Source organism: Pseudophryne corroboree, chromosome 4 (assembly GCF_028390025.1).
Source record: "Pseudophryne corroboree isolate aPseCor3 chromosome 4, aPseCor3.hap2, whole genome shotgun sequence".
NCBI lineage: Eukaryota > Metazoa > Chordata > Amphibia > Anura > Myobatrachidae > Pseudophryne > Pseudophryne corroboree.
This window is the reverse complement of record NC_086447.1, coordinates 289,309,279-289,325,570: the sequence shown is the minus strand read 5'-3', so window position 1 is coordinate 289,325,570 and position 16,292 is coordinate 289,309,279.

The following is a 16,292-nucleotide window of genomic DNA, read 5'->3' as shown; positions in this document are numbered from 1 at the left end:
CAGCACAGAGACAGCTACAGTCTTCAGTTTATATACAGAGATTATTACGGACTTCAGCCGGCAGCGTCCAGCACCGTCTGTTAGAAACCGACTTCACAGTAGTAAGCTAATGGTAATGTGACCAATCTGTCAAGTGCACTGAGTCCTAAATCCAGAACCATTAATCCGTCACTTCAGGATTAGCTAGCCAGAATTTCCCTCTTCTCTAGTTGGAGTACAAATAGCTTTTACAGCCACGTGACAGTATTTGCATTTATTAGACTTATCTAGTTACTGGAGTTATAAATCGTCCTACGGGTCACCACTATGAACTGAAAGGGAGCAACCAGTGTGAGGATAATTATTCCCTTAAACAGGATTTACTAGCACAATATATAACAGCGTCTTACATTTATTTCAAGAGACGTTCTGGATAATTCCAGGGAACTAGTATTCATTGAAACTGTATTGTATGGACAGATGGGGAGTGTAACTATAGAAGCTTCATAGAGAAACGTTATTATATTCTATATGTCAACCAAGTGTTATGTGTAATGGTATTCATAGTTATGTATGATCAGTATGAGTTAACAGTTGCAATTTAGGTTTCCGCTTACCCGAGAGAAGGAGACGACCCGACACGGAGCAGTTTAATAAACGCATTTATTAATTTTATGGTGAAATAGTTTGTTGATATCTGAAATGTAATTGTATTGTAACTTTTTTTTCTTTTCCACAATTCTATATTTATTTAATCTGTATCAAACTTACTTCACAATCTATACTCTAATAAACGAATATTTAGTTATAACGCAACCTAAAGGTTACGATTATTCCTTAGAAAACAGTATCCTCACCTCTCTGTGAAGATCCAAGAGGGACAAAACTCTGAGCAATCACCAAAAGGTAATGTTAACGTCATTTACCTAAATACCTATCAAAACATCACAGGTGTAACTTGATATACAGTAGATACTGTACTAGGCACAGAAGTAGATCTGTAATACTTAACTGGGTAAACCTTAAGAACACAGACAGGCAGAGCATGTGTCATGACTGTGGTTTTGTGAACCCGGTGTTAGTGAAGTCTGTGCGGGCAACTGGAGAACTATGTGAATATTAGGCTTGTCTGTAGGAATCAGTGAGAAGGAGCAATCCCTGACCGGGGATCGAACCCGGGCCTCGGTAGAGGTAGCCGTATCCTGACCACTGGATCACCAGGGACTTTGATAGCAGGATGAATGCATAGGTGAGACTGTACTGGATATAGTGTCTTAGGAGTAGGTGCTTATGTACTCGAGGTTACTGGCAAGATAGTAAGACGGACTGGTTACTGGTGAGACTGGGATGCAACTGTAATGCGTGCTGGTACCGGATATAACTGGAAACACAACTGAAAGTAGAACGATGACTGTGGCTATAACTCTAGTACGAGGCTGAAGAACCCTGCGGCTGTGATGGTAGAACACTGCAGCTGTGCCTTTAAGTGGAGACTGTGGAACACTGTACTGTGCCTTTAAGATGAAACACTGCAACTGTACCTTTAAGTGGAGATGTGGAATACTGTACTGTGCCTTTAAGATGAAACACTGCAACTGTGCCTTTAAGTGGAGATGGTGGAATACTGTACTGTGCCTTTAAGTTGAGACTCGTGGAAATACTGGATATCAATGGCAACATAAATGTAATCCAAACTGGGTAACAAAGAAACAGAGTTTTTACAGGAACTAAAGTACAAGGGTTACCTTTAGGGAGCTCAGCTTCAAAGCTCACACAGAGCTGTGTGTGACACGAGGAACTGGCAGTGTTTCCAACTCCAGCCTTCAGACTTATACTTCCTGGTCCTTGGTGATTGGTGAGCAGTGTCAGGTGATTCAGAGAGTCTCAGGCTGGCACAGGATTGGACAGCTCTGTGTCAGGTGAAACAGTCACTGTCATGTGAGTACTCTAGACTAGGCTGTGAAGTGGAGCGAGGCCTAGCAGGCCGAGAGAACACTGAAGCCTGAACTTCTGCAAACACAGGATGCTGGCCCTTTAGGCCTAAACTTCAGATTGCTGAATTCAGACTCACACAGAAGATCACCACAGGTTGAGCTCGTTAACTATTACCTTCCAGGCAGAGAACTCAGGACTCAGGAAACTCATGGTGCTGACAAGCTGTTTATCTCAGTGAGCAAAACGGCACAGGATCCAGGACAGATGGCAGGGGTAAGTCACCAAATACGAGAACTACAGTCAGGATCGTGACAGTACCCCCCTCTTCAAGGGTGGACTCCGAACACCCATCTTTTGGTCTTAGAGGAACTTGATGAATAACTTGTACACAAAGATTCAGAAAAGTGGAAACCAGAGGGTCCAGAAACAAAACTTAAGCTGGATTCTTCAGAAGTCTTCCTGATCTTCATCTTCTGAACAGGTAGACCATCCATCATTGACAAAACTGGAATTTCCTTCATCTGAAAGGACTGAGGAATAAACTGTAGAAGATTCCTTTCCTAGATTAGTAGTACGAGAGGATTGTGCTTTTGAAGCTAGCACTCCACTGAGGCTTAAATTAATTCTTGTTCTATAACGAGGACTTTTCATACAGAGACCTGTAGAGTTTTTTGGTAATTCTGGAACCTCTTCATGCGTTAAAGCATAACAGGAACGAACGGGACCTCCCAGGAAAGGAGTATAAACTGGATCAAATTCAGAGTCTGAGTCCAAGTCTATTGGAAGATACCAGTATTCTTTGGGAGTAACTACATCCGTTTTGTAAGCTGCATTAACCAGTTCAGAACAACACAAGGAACCTGGAGTGGAATCAATGGAAACATAACCAACTCTTAAATCAACAGGCTGTTGTCTTTGTACTGTTTTCCAATTCTTGGCATTCCTGAAATTCCTAATGTATTAGTTCATCAAGGCATTATCTTGCTCAGAAAGCGATGGGTCAGAAAACGGAGCATTGGCTGAATGTTCTGAAGACTGAGTGGAGGATGAAATTGAACTCAAGGAAACAGATGCCACTGAAACAACATTAGACTGAGGTATACATTCAGACATTAGGTCAATAGCCTTGGTATTTTTCTTGACTTTAGATGCTACAGCAGAATTATCCCGACATCGAGGAGAAGAGGTATTAGAATTCCCCGCGGAAGCTGTGGACTCAGTGCTGGAAGACAAGGAAACAGAATCAGAGACAGACTGAAGTCTAATTTTAGAACTAGATGGTGGAAGTCCTTTACTGGGACCAACTGACAAAAGTTCTTTACTCGGACCAATGCTTGGAATCGGTTTGAGTCCAGATGAGCTTGAACAGACTGAAACTGGAGAAATCTTTGGCTGGACGAGTAGGACTGGATTGGATCCGAGGATACTTGAATTGGCTGGAGCCAAAGGAGACTGACCAGGCTGGTCCTGGAGTATCGCTGGACTGGATGGAACCGGGACGGACTGACCAGGCAGGGCCTGGAGTATTGCTGGACAGGCTGGAACCAGGACGGACTGGCCAGGCGGAGCCTGGAGTATTGCTGGACCGGCTGGAACCGGGACGGACTGACCAGGCTGGGCCTGGAGTATTGCTGGACCGGCTGAAACCGGGACGGACTGACCAGGTGGAGCCTGGAATATTGCTGGACCAGCTGGATCCGGGACGGGCTGACCAGGTGGAGCCTGGAGTATTGCTGGACCGGCTGGAACTGGGACGGACTGACCAGGTGGAGCCTGGAGTATTGCTGGACCGGCAGGAGCCCCCTCTTCACGGGGCTGAACTAAGGCAGGAGCCCCCTATTCACGGGGCTGGGCTGAGGCAAGAGCCCCCACTTCACGGGGCTGGGCTGAGGCAAGAGCCCCCACTTCACGGGGCTGGGCTTAGGCAAGAACCCCCACTTCACAGGGCTGGGCTGAGGCAAGAGCCCCCACTTCACGGGGCTGGGCTGAGGCAAGAGCCCCCACTTCACGGGGCTGGGCTGAGGCAAGAGCCCCCACTTCACAGGGCTGGGCTGAGGCAAGAGCCCCCACTTCACGGGGCTGGGCTGCACTCTGTAGACTCTCTGGCTGGGCAGCACTCTGAAGACTCTCTAGCTGGGCAGCACTCTGAAGACTCTCTGGCTGGGCAGCGCTCTGAAGACTCTCTGGCTGGGCAGCACTCTGAAGACTCTCTGGCTGGGCAGCGCTCTGAAGACTCTGCCTGGGCAGCGCTCTGAAGACTCTCTGGCTGAGCAGCGCTCTGAAGATTCCCTGGGGTTGGACGCTCTGAACCCCTCACTGGGACTGGACGCTCTGAACCCCTCACTGGGGCTGGACGCTCTGAACCCCTCACTGGGGCTGGACGCTCTGAACCCCTCACTGGGGCTGAAGACACGGACGCCCCTCCTTGGGCTGAAGACACGGACGCCCCTCCTTGGGCTGTAGACACGGACGCCCCTCCTTGGGCTGTAGACACGGACGCCCCTCCTTGGGCTGTAGACACGGACGCCCCTCCTTGGGCTGTAGACACGGACTCCTCTGTGACTCTAAATGGCTTGAACATTCTTCTCTGGACACCCAACTTGGGATAAGGTCTTTTAATCACCGGACCCCAGTCATAAATTTGAGTCTCTTTGAGAGTAGCCTTCTTGATACCCCCGTCAGCAGTAGCAGGATCGGCTACTGTGGATGACTTGTAGACATGAGCACTATGATACTGAGATTTGTCACCATTCCCTGGCTTGCGAAGAATGCAGTCTTTAACAAAATACGGAATTTCCACAGTAAAGACAGAGGTGTAGCTCCCTACGCCGCTGACGTTCAGCTTCAGAGAGCTTGGGCCGTGGATAGCTCTGATGAAAAACTTTTCCTTGCACAGAGGAAGAGTCTCTATTAACTGGATGGGACAAAACAGGATCAACAACGTTCGTAGTATTCCTGAAGAGATCAGGCATCACAGAAAGAATACTAGACAAAAGTTCTTGTAACTGTAATAACATCTGGTAGACAATCTGCAGTTGGTCAGGAGTCTTAGTGCAGAAGGTCAGAGAATCTCTGGAGAACGAATTCCGCTGCAGACAGTGTGCCAGTTGATGCTGAGTCGACTCCAAACCCTTCAAGCATCCAGCAATATTGCTTAGGAGGTCCTGCGTCAGACAAACACTTTCGGACAGGTCCATGTGGCCAGTTCCTACTGTCATGACTGTGGTTTTGTGAACCCGGTGTTAGTGAAGTCTGTGCGGGCAACTGGAGAACTATGTGAATATTAGGCTGGTCTGTAGGAATCAGTGAGAAGGAGCAATCCCTGACCGGGGATCGAACCCGGGCCTTGGCAGAGGAAGCTGTATCCTGACCACTGGATCACCAGGGACTTTGATAGCAGGATGAATGCATAGGTGAGACTGTACTGGATATAGTGTCACAGGAGTAGGTGCTTATGTACTCGAGGTTACTGGCAAGATAGTAAGACAGACTGGTTACTGGTGAGACTGGGATGCAACTGTAATGCGTGCTGGTACCGGATATAACTGGAAACGCAACTGAAAGTAGAACGATGACTGTGGCTATAACTCTAGTACGAGGCTGAAGAACCCTGCGGCTGTGACGGTAGAACACTGCAGCTGTGCTTTTAAGTGGAGACTGTGGAACACTGTACTGTGCCTTTAAGATGAAACACTGCAACTGTACCTTTAAGTGGAGATGTGGAATACTGTACTGTGCCTTTAAGATGAAACACTGCAACTGTGCCTTTAAGTGGAGATGGTGGAATACTGTACTGTGCCTTTAAGTTGAGACTCGTGGAAATACTGGATATCAATGGCAACATAAATGTAATACAAACTGGGTAACAAAGAAACAGTGTTTTTACAGGAACTAAAGTACAAGGGTTACCTTTAGGGAGCTCAGCTTCAAAGCTCACACAGAGCTGTGTGTGACACGAGGAACTGGCAGCGTTTCCAACTCCAGCCTTCAGACTTATACTTCCTGGTCCTTGGTGATTGGTGAGCAGTGTCAGGTGATTCAGAGAGTCTCAGGCTGGCACAGGATTGGACAGCTCTGGGTCAGGTGAAACAGTCACTGTCATGTGAGTACTCTAGACTAGGCTGTGAAGTGGAGCGAGGCCTAGCAGGCCGAGAGAACACTGAAGCCTGAACTTCTGCAAACACAGGATGCTGGCCCTTTAGGCCTAAACTTCAGATTGCTGAATTCAGACTCACACAGAAGATCACCACAGGTTGAGCTCGTTAACTATTACCTTCCAGGCAGAGAACTCAGGACTCAGGAAACTCATGGTGCTGACAAGCTGTTTATCTCAGTGAGCAAAACGGCACAGGATCCAGGACAGATGGCAGGGGTAAGTCACCAAATACGAGAACTACAGTCAGGATCGTGACAGTATGGAGCTGCAGAAGGACAAAGACCAGTAAACCAGGCTTCCATCATAAATCCAAACTAAGACTCAGGAACCATGAACAGCCAGATAGTTCAGGTAGGAAGTAATATAACCAGCACTGGGGAGCTGGGCTAAGTGCCTTATAACAGTTCCCTGAACCAATGGAAAGTACTGGTCTGGCAGAGTCAAGCTAATTACAATACTATACAGCTGCATAGAGCAGTAGAGAGCCTGGCAGGGCCCAGGTACTTTTCAGGGGGCGTAGCTTCATCACAGGAGGTGTGATCATGCACCCTAAGATAAAAATACTGAAAAACATTGTGTTTCTAGTGCCGCCCTGGCCACACTGCAGCCCAGCACACAGCAGCACATGCTGGGCTGAGGAGAAGAGCTGCAGCTGCTTCTGCCAGGTAAGGGGGAGGGGTTGCGGCCACCACAGACCTGGGCCCGGGTAATTTATACCCTCCCCCCCCCCTCTTAGCACCACTGCAGCTGCAGCACTGCACAACACTCATGACCTAAGACAAACAAAGAATACATAAAGCAATGCAGATTCTGAGAGGTTTCTAATGTCTGCTGTACATTCTGAATAAATGGAATGCATCAGTCGACATGCACCAACACTAACATGATCGTAACAATTTCTAGTGATTTCTTTGGAAATATGGTGCCTGCATCATATTTCCACAGAGATCATCACAAACACGAGTGGGTGACCGCTGAGTATGGCTGGCTTAGCTTCTTTGAACTGCGGGCGAGTTATAGCTTTTCATGCATGCATTCTCACAGAGTGTAATTACTCCTACCCAGCTCTAGTCTGAACTACATTTAGCAAGCAGCTGAACATAGAGCAACTCAAATTCAACTAACCACAGAAGCACAAAAATTATACGTGTAATGGTAACTCCACTGAAAAATAAGGGGGGTCATTCCGAGTTGTTCGCTCGCAAGCGGATTTTAGCAGATTTGCTCATGCTAAGCCGCCGCCTACTGGGAGTGAATCTTAGCATCTTAAAATTGCGAACGATGTATTCGCAATATTGCGATTACACACCTCGTAGCAGTTTCTGAGTAGCTCCAGACTTACTCTGCATCTGCGATCATTTCACTGCTTGTCGTTCCTGGTTTGACGTCACAAACACACCCAGCGTTCGCCCAGACACTCCTCCGTTTCTCCGGCCACTCCTGCGTTTTTTCCGGAAACGGTAGCGTTTTTTCCCACACGCCCATAAAACGGCCTGTTTCCGCCCAGTAACACCCATTTCCTGTCAATCACATTATGATCGCCAGAACGATGAAAAAGCCGTGAGTAAAAATCCTAACTGCATAGCAAATTTACTTGGCGCAGTCGCAGTGCGGACATTGCGCATGCGCATTAAGCGGAAAATCGTTTCGATGCGAAGATTTTTACCGAGCGAACAACTCGGAATGACCCCCAAGGTTTCTTAAATAATCCATTATGCTAGAATAACTCTTCATTTGCCCAAGAGCTTAAATTCTACAATCTACATCTGCCAGTGGTGCAGCTCTTCCCAATGGTGCAACTTCTTCATGTTCTAGCTCGTCTGGTCATAGAGTCTGTGATCCTGCAAGCCTGGTATAATTGCCTTATTCTGCAGCTGTAGTCTGAACCTTTGACTCTCTGAATGCTTCTCCAAAGTGCTTCCATTGCAAATCGTAATGTCAGACTCCTTGTGCTAGTTCCTGTACCTCTGGCTATCTGGAGCAGTGCTCACCCCAGCGGTGAAAAACTGTTCCTGTATTGCTTTAGCATCTGTTCCTGTACTATCACAAAAACTTGCTTCTGCATCACCTCTGTATTCTGCTCCAGAGCATACTTGCCTAGTTTGCAAGCCCCTCCTCCAGGAAGAAGCAGAGTTGAAGGTGCATGGGGGCGTGGCTGGCGGCAAGTTGGACTGTCCGGGGGCATGCCCAAGAGGCAAGATGGGCTGTCCGGGGGTGTGACTGGTGGGAAAGTGGGCAGTCTGGGGGCGTGGTATCACGGTCATGTCATCATGGCCCGTCCCCTGCTGTGCAGTGGCGAGAAAATATACCACTTGTTCTCTGCTGTGGGGGGGCCAACGGGTGGTGTGGAGGGGCTGGCAGGGAAAGTGAGAGACTTGCCCACCGATCTGGGAGTCCAGGAGGTCCAACTGATTTTCGGGGAGCCCCCTGTCCATTCCGGGAGGGTAGGCAAGTATACTCCACAGACATCCTGCAAACCAGTTCCTGTTTCTGGAATTACCTTCAGCAGTGAGATACTGTACTGTATATTCGGAACTATTTACCTTACCTGTGCATTGTGGACTTTTACTGTGTCATCAGCCTGCTTTAATACTAACCTATTTATTACACTTTAGTCTGTATAATAAAAAACCTATTGGTTCACTGATACCTTGATAATGCTATATTATTGGCATACAATCACACACAGAAATTTCTGAGACCATGACACTACAGGTGTGTGTGTGTGTGGGGGGGGGGGGAAAGCATAAATATGTGAAGGGTGAACTAGGAAGTGAACAAGGTGCGTAGGGGGAGGGAATGAGATAGGAATTAAAAGGATGACTGGTAGGCTTTAATGAAAAGTTGCGTCTTATTGGAACATTAATATACAGTAAATCTGTTTCACTTCGTTAAATTAAGATTATTACATTTACATAACCATGACTCAAGCCACATTTTCATAAGTCATAACTACGTTTAAGTGACTGAATTCTCAGGAATCCAAGCATTTTGTCATCATGGCCTGCTGTTAAAATCCATTATTCAGGAAATTTTACAGTGGGGGCGGAGATAGGATGATGTGATTTAGGCCTAGATTTGAATTGCAGTATCCAACCTCTGAGCCACCCACTACAGTTGAGAAGTGGGTGGAACTGAGAAACTGGTCAACTGGCCCCCTAAATTGGTGATTCTCCTAGACTTTCCGGTAGAGTTTTCAAATGTGGTTTACATTGTCCGGATGGTTCTGGGGGAAGGGTATCTCTGGGTGTACAGTATATTGATGGCTCTGTTGGGAGAATCTCTACGTGTATAGTGTATGGTTGGCTCCGGAAGAAGGGTATCTCTGTGTATACATATAGGGCAGGCTCTTGTGGGTGGGCGTGGACGTAGGGGCACTCGCAGCATGCCCCCATTTTCTAAACTGCATAGTACAGGCGGGGGTGCGCGGACATGGCGCACAGGGTCGTGCCGTGTCTGTGCGTTACAAACAGGTACTTCCGGTGGTGGGGGACGCACAAATAGAGAGCCGGGAGCTGTGAGGCACATGGCCTTCCCGGCTTCACTGTGACCGGACCAGTCCACCTGCCCATCAGCCCTTCTGGCGGATTGGGTATGGGTTACTGGCGGCTGGGATCCCGGCGATCAGCATCCTGATGCTGGGATCCCGGCTGCAGAATGTCGGCAGGGGGGTGAGCGTAACGAAGCCCTTTGAGGGCTCGCTGTGCTCGCCACTCTGTTGGCTCGGTGGCGAGCTGCGCTGCGCTCGCAATAGGTTCTATTCCCACTCTGTGGATGTCGTGGACACCCACGAGTAGGAATAGTCCCTGCTAGTCGGCATGTCGACTGTTGGGATTAGGAGGTTGCAGGATGAAGGTGCCGGTAATGTGAGAGACCGCCGGTCACATACTGTAAGTACATCTGTTCTGGCATTTGCTAGAAGTGTCAGATGGGCAGTCTGGCCCTGTGTGCTAATAGTGATCATTTTCTAGGAAAATGTAAAGTTATTAAGGAGTTGGCTATTTAAGGGGAAGGTGACTCATTTCTTTCACATTTTTAAAGTTAGATTTTGTAGATTATGTTCACATATAATGTAAATTATTTATTTTTGCTAAAAATAACTGTGGCCTTAAGATAGTTTTATATTAAGGGGTCAATTTATTAAAATTATTTTTACTAAAATAATGTGAAAAGGGTGTGAAAACACCCTTTTTCACATTAATTTAGTATCACCTGTATGTATTAAAGGGCATTTGGAGCAGTTTTCATGAAAAACTGCTCCAAACCCTTTAATTCACTTTTATTTAGTAACGAATACTTATAATGGGAAATGTGATGTGATCGAATTTACTAAAAAAAAAATGTGAAAAAATACCGCAGTGTGCCCTGTGATAATCTCAGGCTGGCGAGTTCACAGGGCAGCATTGCGAAAAGCACCCTTTTGCCCAGATTTCTCTGCCCCTGGCAGAGAAAGCTGAGCGGGGACCTGGCAAAGTGTTCAGCTATGTGTGTCCGATGGACACACAACCTGATCACAGTGTAAAAATAAAAAATAAAAAGTAAAAAACCCAAAAAAACATACTCACCTGTCCAGGGAGCCGGTGTCCGCTGCTCCGGTGAGCGCTGTGCATTTTACAGCATCGGGGGTCACAGTGCAAGAGAAGGACCCGGCGCCCGGCAGCCTCCTGATGCAGCGCAGACCGGCACCCTGGACAGGTGAGTATATTATCTTGCTTGGGGGGGGGGGGGTGTCTGCGGCGCACAGGGGGTAGTCGCAACGGGGGGGGGGGGGGAATCGACCGGGTGGCGGCAGTAGCGGCGATGTCGGTGGGGGCGGTGCATGCGCAGCAGGACATCAGGGTTTTTTTTTCAGAAAAATACCCAGATGATGCTGCGAAGTGTCATCGCAGGGACAGAGCTTGACCACAAACTCTGTCACTGCACGCGATAATTGATACATCCCTGTGATGTAGTCAATTATCGCAATGCGAGTTGGGGTGATTTTATCACCTGTCATCCGCATCCTGGATGCGGATGGTGATAAATCGGCCTCTAAGTCTTTCTATAGGACTCTCTTGTACAGTATTACACTATGGCCCTCATTCCGAGTTGTTCGCTCGGTAAAAATCTTCGCATCGCAGCAATTTTCTGCTTAATGCGCATGCGCAATGTTCGCACTGCGACTGCGCCAAGTAAATTTGCTATGCAGTTAGGAATTTTACTCACGGCTTTTTCATCGTTCTGGCGATCGTAATGTGATTGACAGGAAATGGGTGTTACTGGGCGGAAACAGGCCGTTTTATGGGCGTGTGGGAAAAAACGCTACAGTTTCCGGAAAAAACGCAGGAGTGGCCGGAGAAACGGAGGAGTGTCTGGGCGAACGCTGGGTGTGTTTGTGACGTCAAACCAGGAACGACAAGCACTGAACTGATCGCAGAAGCCGAGTAAGTCTGGAGCTACTCAGAAACTGCTACGAGGTGTGTAATCGCAATATTGCGAATACATCGTTCGCAATTTTAAGATGCTAAGATTCACTCCCAGTAGGCGGCGGCTTAGCATGAGCAAATCTGCTAAAATTCACTTGCGAGCGAACAACTCGGAATGAGGGCCAATGAAAGGTAATAAAAAGTACTGTTTGATTGTATAAATAAATGTAATATGGATATGGTTACCAAGCTTATTGGAAAGAAAGAGAGAAAGAGCAAATAACTGTGCACCGTGTTGCAATACAATGGGTGCAAATACATAATTTTTTTTGCACATTTTACATCTGCCCCACCTGTGGTACAACATGGTATTGCAAAGGTGCACAGTTAAGGTGGGTACATACACACTAGACGATTTTGAATAAATATAGATAAATATAAAGATAGAGATTTTCCTTGAAATTTTACCTGCTGCTGAATGAACGATAAAGTGCATACAAACTGAACAATAATGTTCAGTGACATCACCCTTCCATCCCTGAACATGCAGTCATGAAAGATATAGCCTAAATTGGACCGCATGTTCAGTTGATAAAGATAAATGATAACGATCCGCTGGAGCGCGCATCTTTATCGTTATTGTGCATACACACTTGACAATATGCACGATAATATTCTTATCTTTATTGTGCAAATCGTCCACTTAAATCATATAGTGTGTATGCCCCTTTACTCCCTCGTTATTACTTTCTTTGCAAATCAGAATCAAGCCCTCAGTCCCATACTAATATAACACTCTCTAGGTAAGCTTTGCATGCAGTCTGTTTTGCCTGCTATGTAGTGTTTATGGCTCATACTGTATATTGAATTACTTTGAATTATTCCTCGAAGTAAAGATATCAAACACTGCCCAATGGAAAATAAGTTCAGTTATCTTTACACAACACTCTGAAAACTTTTATTTTTAATTTCTGGTCTTGTATTCATCTGGCATGTACTGTATTTGCAATTAATTCTGGTAATAAACACAGGGGTTTACGGTTGTTTCTTCTTCTGTGAAGCTTTATTGCACCGGGATTATTAAAATGTCATCCACCTTTACTCCTTACTAGGTAACCATTTATTTCCAGAGTGTGGAAAGTAAATACAAAATGACATTTTACATTACCTGGCACAGAAGCGCAGATCTTTACAGCTCCTTTGATCGTATGAATATGTCAAATAAAATACAGCAATTGTTTAATTAAATTGTCACCTCAAAGCCTTTGGAAAATTAAAAATTTTCTTATTAGGAAATGCTGCAGTTGAGCAAAACACAGTTTAGTTTTTCAAGTAGGGATCTCAATTAACCTCTTTAGTATCTGCCAATGCATATCAAACAAAATAAATCCATTTATTGTGTAGACACGAAAAAAGGAATATTGTAAGATGTTTAGTGGGTTAGGAAATATTCAGTTGCCATGGTTATATTTGTATAGCAGGTGTAATAGATGTAACATTAAATTTAGCGAACAAAATCTCGTATGAGTCAATATTTAGAGAGAGATGGATAAGAAAGTTATAAAGGCACTTTAGAAAATAACTACATATTTACAATCGTTGATAAAAAATATTTCACATTAAATCCTACACTACAAATATAATACAGGTTGAGTATCCCATATCCAAATATTCCGAAATACGGAATATTCCGAAATACGGACTTTTTTGAACGAGAGTGAGATAGTGAAACCTTTGTTTTTTGATGACTTAATGCACACAAACTTTGTTTAATACACAAAGTTATTAAAAATATTGTATTAAATGACCTTCGGGCTGTGTGTATAACTTGTATATGAAACATAAATGAATTGTGTGAATGTAGACACACTTTGTTTAATGCACAAAGTTATAAAAAATATTGGCTAAAATTGCCTTCAGGCTGTGTGTATAAGGTGTATATGTAACATAAATACATTCTGTGCTTAGATTTAGGTCCCAACACCATGATATCTCATTATGGTATGCAATTATTCCAAAATACGGAAAAATCCCATATCCAAAATACGTCTGGTCCCAAGCATTTTGGATAAGGGATACTCAACCTGTACAGTACTTATTGCCTTCTACTTACATAATTCTACTGTAGCATTTACAGCAGATATAGGCAACTTAATATACTTCCAGGGCCACAGCCTACAGAAGGGCCATACATTACGCACTTCCAAAATAGTCCCACATGCTCTCAGGGCCTAATTCAGAATGGATCGTTATTCTGAGAAATGACAGTTGTCATTTGTTGCGAGTAGAAAGGTGCCGACCCGACAGGAAGAAAAAACGGCAAGTGCAAATTTGCGAATGCATCACAGATCGCTATCCACTCGCAGATGCATACATATTTCCAGAACATCAAAGATTTTTTGCCATCTGAGCAAATGTAAGTACAGTAGGTCTGAGGCTGCCACTAATCTGCGACTGAGATGGGCTGGAAGTGGTCTGTGCTGATGTCAGAGATACTCCCCAAAAATGCCTGCGCACGACTGCGTTTTTTCTGACACACCCAGAAAACGCCAGGTTTCCGCTCATAAATGCCGGCTTGCTGTCAGTCAAACAGCAGCTGCATTGTGATTACGATCTGTTTGCATTTTCTGTCACTATTATCTCTTGCGCGTGCGCAATACATACGCTGTGCATGCACAATTGTTTGATAATCACTCGATTTAGCAATTTCTCTGAATAGCGATCCATGCTGAATTAGGCCCTCAGATTCCCACTTGCCACAGAATGCCACTAAATGCAGTAGGACCACTTGTATTCAGGCAAGCCTAACATACCCCGCAGACCTGCTTCCGTGCCCCCAGACTTTATCTTATACCCCTTGCATGTTCCGCATACCTCCCAACACACCCTCAGGTCCATGCCATATTTGATAATCTTCTTATCATTATTTTAAACTGCTGCCTTTTATCTCCTTCCCCCTCTGTAACATTTCCCATTTCTGCTTCTATCTACTATATACTGTACCTGTGAATTATCTCTTGTGTTTATTCTCTCTGCACCAACTTCTTTGCTAAGTTCTTTGAGACTTTTTGATTTTCTGCAAACATTGTAAGTGGTGGAGAGCTCATGAGTCTGACATGGAGCTAGGAATTCATATACAGGGATACTGGATAGTTTTTGGGTCCTGAAATACCCAGATAATCATTAAATTGTGGGCATTTGGGGATTCCATACACACTGGGCTGGGAAAGCAGTGCTTTATTACTCATGTTCTTTGCAGTGGTCATATTGGGGGTAATTCCAAGTTGATCGCAGCAGGACATTTTTTAGCAGTTGGGCAAAACCATGTGCACTGCACGGGAGGCAGATATAACATTTGCAGAGAGAGTTAGATTTGGGTGGGTTATTTTGTTTTTGTGCAGGGTAAATACTGGCTGCTTTATTTTTACACTGCAATTTAGATTGCAGATTGAACACACCACACCCAAATCTAACTCTCTCTGCACATGTTTTATCTGCCTCCCCTGCAGTGCACATGGTTTTGCCCAACTGCTAAAAAATGTCCTGCTGCAATCAACTTGGAATTACCCCCATTGTCCGGTCCTCTGGTAGTCACCCACAGTAGAATAGCTGCTGTCCTGTGCTGCAGTTGCTCTCAGACTGATCGGCTCATCATAATTACAGTGCTGTATGCTACCAGTCTATCAGTAACTAAGGAGATGGATAGCAGGGAGCTAGTAGGATGGCAGAGAGGACAGGAGGAGGGACACAGGGGGTCATTCTGACCCATTCGCACGCTGCTGTTTGTCGCAGCGGTGCGAATGGGTCGGTTCTGTGTCTGCACGGCAGCCGCAATGCGCACGCGTGCCGTTGCCTAGCGACGGGCGTCGCCGAGCAACGTCGAGAAGAGCGAAGAAAGCGATCGCTGGAGTGATCACAAGAAAATTGACAGCAGAGAGGTGTTCCGGGGCAACAACTCATCTTTTTCTGGGAGTGGTGAGTCCAACGCAGGCGTGTCCAGGCGTTTGGAGGGCGGATGTCTGACGTCAATTCCGGGACCTGCATCGCTGGATCGATCGCACAGGGTAAGTAACTCTAGTTGATCAACTCTAGTTGATCGCAAAAAGTTGCTACGTGCGATCAACTTAGATAGCAGGTGGTACAGAAGGAGGGAGATGAATTGCAGGTGGGACAGGAGGGGGAAATGGATTACAGGGTAACGCTGGTAAAACAGAATAGGACATATAATATTTAAAAATGTACTACAACACATTGTGTTTTTTGTTTTTTTTTACCCTGTTTTCCCTTATTCCCAATCCCAAACTTAGTCATGGGATCCCAAGACTGAATGCAAGTAATCTTAAAATCCTGGGATTACAAATGGATTTTTGGATTGGAATCCCTACATGGAGCCCATTTCTTGTGTGCTGCATTACCTCCTAAAGTGCTCCATTTAGGGGGAGATTCATTAAATCTTTGAGAGAGAGAAAATGAAGTTTTTCACAACAATAAATCAGCTTCTGTCATTTTACATGCTGTGCTAGAAAAATGAAAGGTGATGTGTTGCTATGAACAACTTCTCCATGTTACCCCCCTCCAAGATTTGATAAATCTTTGTTTTATAAAATAGAGAGTAAATTATTTGGTTGGGAACTGCAGGTGATGGCCTGTTGGGCCACTGGCCTCCTGTTGCCTATCACTACTTTAGAGAATAAGGAATTTTTGGCATTCCAGCCTCTGTTGAAGTTTCCTCTGTTGCTTTTTAAGCACTTCATGTAGTACAGAGACACATGGAGTGCTGAGACTTTCATCATTAATTGAGTTAGGTTAGAAAGCAT